The 11,924-nt window shown below is 38.3% G+C and overlaps 1 pseudogene; it reads right to left on the bottom strand.

Moving 5' to 3' along the window:
- Positions 1–996: 996 nt before the first annotated feature.
- On the bottom strand, positions 997–9,823 carry LOC105549450 (annotated as a pseudogene).
- Between the last annotated feature and the right edge of the window lie 2,101 nt (positions 9,824–11,924).

The following is an 11,924-nucleotide window of genomic DNA, read 5'->3' on the forward strand; positions in this document are numbered from 1 at the left end:
TATTCTATTCATAACAAATCATTTTTTAACACTTATTTTTTTCCCTAGTTAAGTTTCAATTTATCTGGGACTCTGTCAGGATGACAGAAACTCATTTAGAATCCATGAAGACAGCTGACAGAAAGTGCATTAAAAATTAGATTTTGAATTCAAAGAATGAAAGCTTTAAATCACTACAGTCAAGTCAGTGGAACAAGATTGATACCAGATGCTATTTTGTTCATATTATTAAGGAAGTATTCCAGCCTTGAAGAGACCTTGTCACTACACAGCTTCTGTCTATGTAAATAAGAATGAAGTGAGTATATCTGTTGTCAATGATAGAAACAGCCATTCAGTGCCTCAAAGCAACAGGCTGGTTCATTTGAGGAGAATGCTGAAAGTTACAAGAACCCTGAAAGGTCACATATGCCCAATTCCCTCATCATGTGTATGGGAGGGCTGAAATCCCATAGGAGAAGGTTAGCATGTGTATTATACACACATGAACTCTTTAATTTAAATTGAGTGGTCAGAGTAAGGGCTAAGCTACTCTCTTGATAGGGGTTTTGGGCAAGTCACTGGACAACTCTGGGCATCATTGTAGAGAATATTCATTTACCCTATGTGTGTTTTTAGTCTGTTCAGCAGCTATTCCACCCTCCTTCAGCACCTCACTTTATTCTTTGAGAACTACAGAAATCTTGAATTGCCCGTGCTTTTTATTATTATTATTTTAATTTGGGTTTTAATTATGTACGTAAATAGCAACATGAGAACGAGGAGTTCTAAGGTCTGTACATGATCTCTAGGTTAAAGGATTTCAGATTAGTTTGCTTGTAGGATGGTACCACCCAAAATAACAGAGGTCTGGTCTAGTATTTCCTGAAGAAGAAAGCCAATTTAATACATTCAATACTGACTTCTCTGCCATTTTTCTGTAGAAATACTGATTTACTCTATGGAGTTTCCAATGTTTACCTACAACTGATTAAGATGGGCAAAGCATGGAGTTTTCTACTTAGTTCCAGGTGAATTCTTCACGTTTCCTGGCTTTTGAAAGTTCTCCTTCCACAAATCATAAACCCCAGTCATATAATCTCTCCCCACTGACCTGGGCCAACACCATAGTTTGTTGTGGATAATACAGGGAGGCAGCTAATCCCACGAAACCAGGCGGATACGCTAGCTTCTTTATTTTTGGACCTCTAGCCAAAAGGAGTTCAATAAGGTCAGCAAAACCACTAACACCAAGTCTCGGAAAAAATCCAGGAGGTACATTTTGGAGACAGTCATAGCTGTCTAACCCCTATTGAACCAAACTTTGCATCTTGGGCTTACTTTGGGAGTACGTGTCCTGACACCAGCTTGTGTATGGCTCGCAATAAGTGTCGGAGCTGTGAGATGCTTTCTTCAAGCGGGTTCCTCGACTCCTCCACACACTGTGATTCACCCTCGGGAACTGAGTCGAGTGAAAGCTCGTCAATCTTCACGGAATTTTTGGGAGGTGAGTCTTTTTTCGGTGCTGCACAGACTTTGAAGGTGAACAAGCTCAGGCTGGCTGGCCTCACGGACCCCTCTGAATTACCTCTAACGTGTCGCTGGCAACTGTGGCTCCGGAAGGGTCGGTCACCCCAGCCTCGGCCACGCCCACAACAGAGAGGTGGCTACGGAGGCTCGGTAGGGCCTTGATTTCCCTAACCGCAAGCAAGCCGTGGTGCGGGTGACGGCAGTAGGGCAAACTCGGTGCCGCGAAGACTTAGTTCAGTCACTCCTGCGTGTGCTCTTGACGGGACTTTCTTTTTTTGTTGTTTTGGTTTTTTTTTGAGACGGAGTCTCGCTCTGTCGCCCAGGCTGGAGTGCAGTGGTCTTGACGGGACTTTCAATTCAGGTATCCTGCCCTCCTCTGGCACACAATGTTAATTGTTTCCACAAGCTAAGTTCACCAGTCTCTCCGTACAGGGAAATGAAGTCCTGAGCGAAGTGACACAAGTATGGAAAAGGTTTAGAACTGCTGTGTTCTGGTAGTCATCCCCAAAGCGCTATCCATTTGTCCTGGTTACTACACCTCCAAAATTCCAATGTCCGAATTTTGCAATGTTTGTATTCTCTTTCCAGTATCTGATTGTTTACGTTCTCCTTCAGTTCTATGAGCTGCCTACAAACCTTCCACTAACACCCATTTTTAAGTTAATTGCCGTGGTCTCTGTTGCTTGCAATCAAAAATCTGATATATTGTACATGTGAAACTGTAACTAATATATTGTACATGTAAAATGGGAATGATTATACTTCACTCATAAAGGTGGTATCAGGTTTTTTTTTTTTTTTTTTTTGAGATGGAGTTTTGCTCTTTTCGCCCAGGCTGGAGTGCAATGGCACCATCTCAACTCACCGCAACCTCCGCCTTCCGGGTTCAAGTGATTATCTTGCCTCAGCCTCCTGAGTAGCGGGGATTACAGGTAGGTGACACCACACCCGGCTAATTTTGTACTTTTACTAGAGATGAGGTTTCTCCATGTTGGTCAGGCTGGTCTCGAACTCCTGACCTTAAGTGATCTGCCCACCTTGGCCTCCCAAGGTGCTGGGATTACAGGCATGAGCCACCTCACCCGGCCCAGTTTTTTAAAATATATAAAATAATGTATATTAAAACTACTGACTTGAAGAATAAAACTTAGGAGGAACCCGGGAAGTATTGTTCGCTTGGTTTTTAAGATCCTTCCTATGTGTTCTCATCTATATTCCTGGATTCTGCTGAGATGCTCAATGGATCCATGAGTCACATGCTTAATCTCCTCAAAGAACTCTCCGGGTGAGAGCATACACTCACCTTTTGGTCTTTTTGAGACACTGAGTAATAGTTGTTTAACCACACCCTTGACTTTCTCTTCAGAACACATTTTCCTAAGAATAAATCTAGTTTTAGCTTATTTTGCAAAATGAATAAGCAGAGAATTTCCCAAATCATGAAATCCTGGTTTTTGTTTGATAGTCTTCCTCAATTTATCTCCCTCCTCTTGCATTTTATTATAAGCAGCAAGAAGAAATCTGACTGTACTTTCAACATGTTGCCTAAAATGTTCAGAAAAACGGCCAAGTTATTTGCTTACAAGTTGTGCTTCCACGTAATTGTAGGACAGAATTCAGCTAGGCTTTCTCTTTCTATATTATAAGGGTCTTTTCTCCTCCAGCTCCCCAGATCGAGTTCCTTATTTTTTTCTGAGCCCTCAACAGCAAAGCCTTTAATGTGCATATTTCTACCAACATTCTGTTGTTGGTAATATACATCTACTTTAAGATGATAGAGACTTTCTCTCCTATTCTCTTAACTTACTCCTGAGCTCTCATCAACAGGGCCTATAATACACGTTTTTCTACCAATAGTCTGTTTAAAGCAGTATAGGCTTTTCCTTTCTAGTACCTCAACATTTTTTGAGCTTCTACCTATTACTCAATTCCAAGGCCATGTTCACATTTTTAGGTATTTGTTACAAGATTTTTAAAGACAGTTTTTAGGTATTTAGTTAAATATAACATTTTAGATATTTGTTCCAGGTTTTAGATATGTAGTTTTTAGGTACCAAAATCTGTATGTTTCCCATGACTCTTATAACAAATTATCACAACTTTGGTGGCTTGAAACGATTGTTCCCTCCAAGTTCTGGAGATCTAATATCTGAAATAGATATCACTAAGCTGAAATCAGGGTATCAGTAGAGTTACACTCCCTCTGGAAGCTCTAAATGATAATCTGCTTCTTGCCTCTGCCAGCTTCTGGTGGCTGCCAGCCTTTCTTGGCTTGTGGCCATGTACATCTAATCTCTGTCTCTGCAGCTACATTTCCTTCTCCTTCTGTGTCAAACCTCCTTCTCATGAAGACACATGTGGATTACACTGAAGGCCCACTTGGATTATCCAAGATAATCCCCCCATTCTAAGATCTTTAATGTAATCAAATCCACAACATCCTTTTCTGCCATGTAGGGTGACATTCACAGGTTCCAGATGGTAGGATGTGGATACATTTTGGGGGTCATTATTTAGCTTACCACATGCTTCTTCTCTTTTTCTGGTTTTGCCTTTTCCAACTCTGTACAAAGTTATCTGTGTAACAGGCCTCAGTGTGACATTCTGGAAACTTTAAAATTTAGCTGACTAAAATAATTTCATGTAGGAGAATATATGACACTGAAATTTAAATTTTGTTCAAGGGGCTTTATTTACTCTTGTTAATAGTAACTTTTTAAATATAGAACCAGATGGTGATTCAACACACACACATACAAATACACACACATCTGCCTGTTAGCATAATGTAAATCTTCCACTTACAATTATAATTTTACAAAAATCCGTTGAGGACATGCATTAATCTATAGTGAATCTGGCAGGAGTTCTTCAATACAAGATTTTATATGAAGATGTAAATGTTTATTTAGTTTGAAATGCACCAAACCAATCTGTACAGAAGAAACAACATAGAATTTTACTATTCCATACAATTGAGCATTATGTTCAAATACTATAAAGGATAAAGAAGTGAATTCCAGTATTTTTCTATTTCTTTTCCTTCTAAATAGTTGATGTACATTCCTAACCTATTTTAGTTATTAAATTGTTTTTCTCTGTTATTCCAGGTTTCTCTTCATCTCTTTTGATCCTCAGTCTGTACATCCGAGTCTTTTGTCCCATAATTTTTAACATGAAGTGTATACATTATTTTGCATTGCTGCTGTAAAAAATCATCACAAATGTAGTGGCTTTAAACAACCCAGATTTGTCACTCTTGCAGCTCTAGAGGTCAGAAATCTAAAATGGGTTAGCAGGGCTGTGCTATTTCTGTGGTCTCAAGAGAGAATTAATTCCTTTGCCTTCTCTACCTTCCAGAAGCTTCCTGCATTTGTTAATTTATGGCCCTAACTTTCTTCCAGCAGCATAGTATCTTCCAATCTTTGTCTTTCTTTGCCCAACACATCACTTTTTTCTGACTCTAATCCTTCCCCTGCCCCCGATTACAATGGGCCCATGAGCATAACCCAGGTTAATCTCTCCATCCCAAGATCCTTAAATCAATCACATATGCAAAGTACCTTTTATCATGTGTGGTAAAATATTCATTGGTTCTGAGACTAGGATTAAAACATCTTTGGGGGTGGGGCACTATTCGGGCTATCGCATGAAGCTTGCCAAAATTCAAATCCATGTCTTTGTTACTATTTGCAAAAAATCTTCAGTGTTTGCTATCACTAATGGTCAAAACTGCATTGTTTGGTTTGTGCAATGAATAACTTTCAAGTGGAATCTGAGACAAAAATTGGACCTTTCCTTTGATAGAAGCATAGGCTCCATGACTCTCATAGGGTAAGATAAATAAACATTCATCTTAATTGCAATCCATTTCTGACTTCTGTTTTAGTACTGCATGGCCCAGAATGTGTGGGCTATTTATACCCTTTTGGTGAGAGGCAGAGCAAAGAAAAGGAGGGCAATATTTGAAGCAGAGGGACCCCTCTTGCCCTGGTTAAGTTAAGAAGAAATGAACAAGGATCTCAGGGCAAGATCAAGAGAGGTGATTCATCACCTGGCCTTCAACTAGAAAGGAGAAGATAGTCCTTTCTAGTGGAGTAGTGGAATGAACATGACAGAGCTCCCAGGTGTGCAATTCTTTCAGCAAGCTGGTAGTATTAGTCAACTCACTTCACCTCTCTGGGTGAAGAGGTGAGCTCAGCTCATCAACCTCTAAAATCTTAACCAGTAGTAACTCTGAAGGATTAGCCTTGACATTTACTGATGTTGCCTCTCTTGCTTAATATTTTATAGTAATGAAAATATTAGTTTGTAAGTACTGGGGAGAAATGTATTTTAACAACTAACAGAACTGCTACTTCTGAGAAAGTGGTAGAGAGGGATTTATCAAAGTCATCTTGCTTATGACAATAAGAAATGTCAGCAGAGGAAAAAAGCGAATAAAACAGTTAAGTATTTTGTAATCTGAGGCTGAAAGATGCTGCCTGAGTAGTGACGATTCATATTAAGGAAAAATTCTTCCCTTCTAAATCCCATCAGACAACATTACATGTTCTGCACAGATTTTTACTGCTTACATGACTATATTTAATGGAAAATACGCAATTACTGGAAAACACTGAGTGACTTGGGGCTTACGGAATGTGTTCTTTGGTGGCAATGAGAAATAAAAAGCAGTGCTTTCAGCTGTGAGAGGAAATTGCTTTAGTATTGCCGAGGTTCTAGAGTGTCATTGCATAGCATTTTAAATAAACATGTATTTGTTTCATTTTATTTATTCCTTCATTTAGTCAATCAGCAAATATTTATTAAGTGGATAGGCCCCACACTACACTGAATGTTAAACAAGTTATAATGAACTAAATATAAACCCTATCTTTTAGGAATTTATTGTCTATATGGAATAAATAGGTATAGCCACAACTAATGAGAAAACAAGGCATAAGGTATTATTTGCCACATGAACCATACAGAAGTATAGATAGATTATCTCTGTGCATAGGACTCAACAGTATTGAGCAAGTTACATGTAAAGTACTTAAAATAATATCTGCCCCAAACTAGTCTATGTTCTTGGAAATCAGAGTAACAGTTAACTTTGGAAATGGAAGAAGGAATATAATTTTTTAAAAAAGGAGCAATAGGAGATTTCTGAGATTTTGGTAACATTCTGTTTCTTGTTCTGGATGCTAGTTACAGTGCTATGTTTTCTTTGTGAAAATTCAATAAGCTGTATACTTATTTTATTTTTACTTATATATTGTTTTAAAAATCAAAAAAGTTTTGAAAAGCAGTGCTTCCATCATGGTATGTTCAAAACAAATATTTGTTATACTCAAATCACAACTCTTAGAAACTCAAAGTGAAGCAGGGAAGGTTCTTGGCTTCACTCAGGAAGAAATTCAAGAGCAAACTGGTGGTAAAAAAAAAAAAACAGCTTTATTGAGGTGGACAGCAGTGTTACAGTTCTGTGAGCTCCTGCAGAGCAAGGTTACTCCATAGGCAGTCATATTTATACCCCCTTTTACGGACATGTTAATTAAGGGGTTGGTTATTCAGAAAAAGCTAGAAAGTAGGCAGTAACTTCCAGGTGTTGCCATGGCAATGGCAAACTGTCATGGTGCTGGTGGGCATGTCTTATGAAAAGGTACTTTCAGTTCCTCTTTCCAGTTTCTGCCAGTCTTCAACCTAGTCCCCAATGGAGTCTCACCTACCTCCTGCCTCAAAATGTGGGGAACAATCACTTCTGACTGAGGCAATGGGCAGTGATTTCAGGGAACAGGCCACTTCAACCAGATTCTCAAGATTAGTTGGATTATGTGCATACAAAAATAGGTGTAGAACTTCTAGTTTTAAAAAGTATGCCACATATTCAGGAAAGCATAATGATTCGGGGTGTGGACTGTGAAGTCAGATCTCAGTCTGAATACCAGCCCTATAGTTACCAGAAAAGGGTCCTGCTTCAGACCTCATGAGGGAGAGAGTTCTTGGATTTCACGGAAGAAAGAATTTTGGGGTGAGTCCAGAGTAAAGTGAAAGCAAGTTTATTAAGTAAGTAAAGAAACAAAAGAATGGCAACTCCATAAGCAGAGCAGCCCTGAAGGCTGGTTGGCTATGTTTGTGGTTATTTCATCATATGCTAAACAAGAAGTGGATTATTTCATGAGTTTTCTGGGAAAGGGAATGAGGATTTCCCAGAACTAAGGATTCACCTTCCATTTAGACCATGTAAGGGTAACTTCTGGACGTAGTAGCCATGGCATTTGTAAACTGTCATGGCACTGGTGGGTGTCTTTTGGCATGCTAATGCATTATAATTAGGTATAATACACAATAATTAGTGTGCAGTGAGGATGGCCAGAGGTCACTTTCGTCGCCATCTTGGTTTTGGGGGGTTTCTGCAGCCTTCTTCACTGCATCCTGCTTTATCAGAGGGGTCTTTGTGACCTGTATCTTATCCTGTGGCTAAGAATGCCTAATGTCTTGGGAATGCAGCCCAGTAGGTCTCAGCCTCATTTTACCCAGCTTCCACTCAAAATAGGAATCAGTCTGCTTCTAATGCCTCTGACACTACAGTTTAATCTATTTTAATGCAAACTACTCAAACTTTTTGAAGCAGTTTTCTCATCTTTAAAGTGGGGATAAATGTCCCTACTTCACTGGATTATTATGATATCTAAATGAAATAGCCCATACAATGTCTTTGTCATAGAAATAAGAGCATTAGAAAAACTCAAGAAATGTTGTGATGATGATATAATACAATGACATCTGCCTGAGCTGATAAACGTAAGGTTTATACTGGGTATTGATAAATATCAGTTTCTCCTAAGGTGGTTTAATTCGTGTAGCCTATAGATCTTATTTTTTTCATGAACTTTAAGACATTAGGCTATTAATTAGTACCAACAGACTTTAGAGGTATTGAAATGAAAAAATATTGTGAGATTGTATATTCATTTTTTCAATTTTTATTTTATTTCTAATAATCATTAACATTATATTTTGTGTTCTATTTTTATCTTATCTGGTACTATATTTCTGAACTTCATTTTAATTAAATAAAAGTAGTAATAGTTATTACTACAAAATTTCAATTTCCTTTGAAATTTAAAATATTACAAAAAAGCATATGCATATCTTGGTATGAAATTGTACTCAACATTTCAAGGCCAGAGTGTATTATTCATTACAAACAACAACAAAAAGCTAATGGGAAAAACAACTGAAATCCATTGAAGTTGAATTATCAGAACATATTTCACAAGAGAGCACGTACTAGAACTATGGTATGATGATCAGAAATACTGCATGTGCCGTTCTTGATTCGCGTAAAAATCAGCATAAAAGAAACTTCAGTTAATTCATTTGGTCATTCATTCACCCAACACTAGTCAGTGAATATCTGCTCACATTTGTGGCTCAGGCACTAGAGGTAACATGATACAGATTAGAGATACTTTCCCAGACTCCTCCAGCCAATACCTGCTCTTTGGAGGCACACTGACCTTCTTGTTATTCCAAGGTCTTCTCACATGTTTGTGCAATTGTCTCTACTTGGAATGCCTTTGCTGTCTTTCCAATTAACCTTCTCCCTGTAGATCTCCCTTCCCTTCTATTCAAATATAACTGGCATACCTGTTTTTCTACACTGAGTATGTATGCTTCTTATCCTGCCTTTGCGCAACCCTACCTCTATGTACTCAGATTCATGGTCCAGACTTTTCTTTCCTGCCCCAGTGCTCAGAAGTCTGATTCCACGTGCTTCCCCCATTTCCCTACTCTTGCTTTATGTCATTTGTTTGGGCTAAGACTATGGCACCCAGAAAAAAATCACAAGTTGTGGGATGCAGGAGTCAGTGGAAGAGGAGGCCATTCCTTCCTGTGCTCTACCTATTTTAAGCTTTGTTCCTGGCATGGCTGTGTCCTTCCGTGGCCCCTTTCCTGTTACACAGCCTTTCCTCCATGGCTGCAGTTCACATTGTGCTCCAGTAACTCTCTATTTTTTCTTGCTCTTTTTGTAATGTCTTTTTTGTTTTTATTATTTTTTAAATTTAATTTTATTTTAAGTTCTGGGATACATGTACAGGATGTACAGGATGTGCAGATTCATTACATAGGTAAACGTGTGCTATGGTAGTTTGCTGCACCTATCAACCCATCACCTAGGTGTTAAACCCCACATGCATTAACTGCTTATGCTGATGCTCTCCCTCCCCCCGTTCCCCAATCTACAGGCCTCAGTGTGTGTGCTGTTCCCCTCCCTGTGTCTATGTATCCTCATTGTTCAGCTCCCACTTATAAGTGAGAACATGTGGTATGTGGTTTTCTGTTCCTGTGTTAGTTTGCCAAAGATAATGGCTTTCAGCTCCATCCATGTCCCTGAGAAGGACATGATCTCGTTCCTTTTTATGGCTGCACAGTATTCCATGGTGTATATATACCACATTTTCTTTATCCAATCTATCATCAGTGGGCATTTGGGTTGATTTCATGTCTTTGTTATTGTGAATAGTCCTGCAAGGAACATATGCATGCATGCATCTTTGTAATAGAATGATTTATATTTCTTTGGGTATATACCCAGTAATGGGATTGCTAGGTCAAATGGTATTTCTAGTTCTAGGTCTTTGAGGAATTGCCACACTGTCTTCCACAGTGGTCAGACTAATTTACATTCCTGCCAACAATGTAAAAGCATTCCTATTTCTCCCCAACCTCGCCAGCATCTGTTGTTTCTTGACTTTTTAATAATTGCCATTCGGCCTGGTGTGAGATGGTATCTCATTGTGGTTTTGATTTGTATTTCTCTAATGATCAGTGATGTTGAGCTTTTTTAAGTATGTTTTTTGGGCGCATAAATGTCTTCTTGCTCTTTTTGTCTTAGGGATGATAATGCATTACTACTGTTGCTAGTCTTTGGGTGCCTCAGTATCCCTTAACTCTGTTCACGTACATGTGTGTATTCCCCCTATATGTGGTTTCTTGGGCTGGATCTTCTTTCCTGCTGAAGGTCTTACTCATACATTATGTATAGTGTGTAACTTTGCTAAAATTTTTAATCAGATTATAATAATCTTTTTAAACAAACAGAGTTTTCTTTACAAGGATCTTCTGATTGTTAAGCATTTCTACTCTTTTCTGAAAAGAACAGTGCCTGCATGTAGTGGGATTAAATAAATGTTTTATAAAATATATAAATAAATACTATTTATACCTATGTATATGTTTTTTCCAACAAATTTTATGTAACAGTTGAGGAGTTTAAAGTCTACCAGATAATGTATAATACTATAGGATGAATAGTAAGTGCTTTATAGGATATTCAATACAACACAGTACTTAATACTATAAGTATTAAGAGGAAACCAGAGTTATTATGAGACTTATTAGAAGTGTTGGAATTGGATTTTGAAAAAAATTTTTTAGGTAAAATTGATGACTTTGAAAGAGGTTGAGGTTGATTGCTTTGGTTCCCTACTTTTAGAGGAACAAACAGTAATCTGATATGTTCCACCAAAACGATTTTAGCAGAAAGGAAGTCTGAAATTGTTTTAATAGAGAAATGGTACAGGGCTGATTCATCCATTTTGGAAGTTAATGTCAGAGGTATAACTTTCATTTTATTATTTGTATAGTTTGAAAAATAAGCCCTAAATAAAAGGCTCTTAACTATGATCACATCTGCAAAGTTTATTTTGTCATGTAAGGTAATGTATTCACAGGTTTGTGGGATTAGGACTTGGACATCATTGGGAACTTGTTATTCTGTTCATCACAGAATTTCTTATGCATGGTGTTTTCTAATGAAAATATTATTTTCATTAGAATTATTTGATCTCTCAACTACAAATACCAGAAATACATTAAGAATTTTCTAACATGTCACACGTCAAATTTTGGAACTCCCCATATGGAAATTTAATGGAGCTGATATTCATCCAACATTTACCAAGTGCCAGAATGGGCCTGAGAAAAATACACAACAAAATAAAACAACAAAGTGGGAGGTAGAATTTATTTTAGTTGTCTTGTTTTTTCTTTTTTTTGAGACGGACTTTCTCTCTGTCGCCCAGGCTGGAGTGCAGTGGCACAATCTTGGCTCACTGCAAGCTCCGCCTCCCAGGTTCAAGGCATTCTCCTGCCTCAGCCTCTCAAGTAGCTGGGACTACAGGCACCCGCCACCACACCTGGCTAATTTTTTGTATTTTAGTAGAGACGGGGTTTCACCGTGTTAGCCAGGATGGTCTTGATCTCCTGACCTTGTGATCCGCCTGCCTAAGCCTCCCAAAGTGCTGGGATTACAGGTGTGAGCCACTGCGCCCAGCCAGTTGTCTTGTTGTATAGATGAGAAAGTTAGAAAGTAAATGTCAAATGAGTTGCTCATGTTCACATCCATAGTAAGTGATATGACA

This window comes from Mandrillus leucophaeus, unplaced genomic scaffold (assembly GCF_000951045.1).
Source record: "Mandrillus leucophaeus isolate KB7577 unplaced genomic scaffold, Mleu.le_1.0 Scaffold44, whole genome shotgun sequence".
Taxonomy (NCBI): Eukaryota; Metazoa; Chordata; class Mammalia; order Primates; family Cercopithecidae; genus Mandrillus; species Mandrillus leucophaeus.